Source organism: Hemibagrus wyckioides, linkage group LG13 (assembly GCF_019097595.1).
Source record: "Hemibagrus wyckioides isolate EC202008001 linkage group LG13, SWU_Hwy_1.0, whole genome shotgun sequence".
NCBI classification, from domain to species: domain Eukaryota; kingdom Metazoa; phylum Chordata; class Actinopteri; order Siluriformes; family Bagridae; genus Hemibagrus; species Hemibagrus wyckioides.
Genome location: NC_080722.1, coordinates 22,627,826 through 22,628,373, shown reverse-complemented (window position 1 = coordinate 22,628,373; position 548 = coordinate 22,627,826). Strand labels below are relative to the sequence as shown.

The window sequence follows — 548 nt, the reverse complement described above, 5'->3', positions numbered from 1 at the left end:
CAAGACATGCCGAGTAGCTGAGTTGACTGGATTGCCGCTAGGTGTGAATGTGTCTTTCAGCGTGGTGTCCTGTAAAAGACTTCAATCCAAGGACTAGGGATAGATAGGCTCAAGGTTGGGGCACTCATTTTCAGAGGGTATTTGGTGGAATATGTCTGGTGATTTGAACCTCCTATCAACAATGTCCAAGCAGCCTGCACTCCAACGTTTTCATTGCAATCTAAAACCAGGGCTCGTCCGGGATTTGAACCCGGGACCTCTCGCACCCGAAGCGAGAATCATACCCCTAGACCAACGAGCCAGATCATGCTGAGTTGGGCTTGCCCTGCACTGACAGACATTCACTGTACTCTACAACTTTAAGGCCTTCCTGTTCCTTTTGACTGGGGTCAGAGCAAAAGGAGGTCGGTTACACAAAGTCAAGTTAACAACAAAGCAAGTGATCCTGTGGGTTTTGAACCTTTTGGACCCCTTGAGGACCCAGCAGCCATGTGTGAAACACTTAAGCAAGTCTTAGTATTGGGCTAAAGATGTCATGAATTTCAGTT

The 548-nt window shown here is 47.6% G+C and overlaps 1 non-coding gene across 1 annotated transcript; it reads right to left on the bottom strand.

The window, feature by feature from the left end:
- Nucleotides 1–229: 229 nt before the first annotated feature.
- On the bottom strand, nt 230–301 carry trnap-cgg (transfer RNA proline (anticodon CGG)). The gene has a single exon. It is a non-coding gene; the product is annotated as a tRNA-Pro (tRNA).
- Between the last annotated feature and the right edge of the window lie 247 nt (nt 302–548).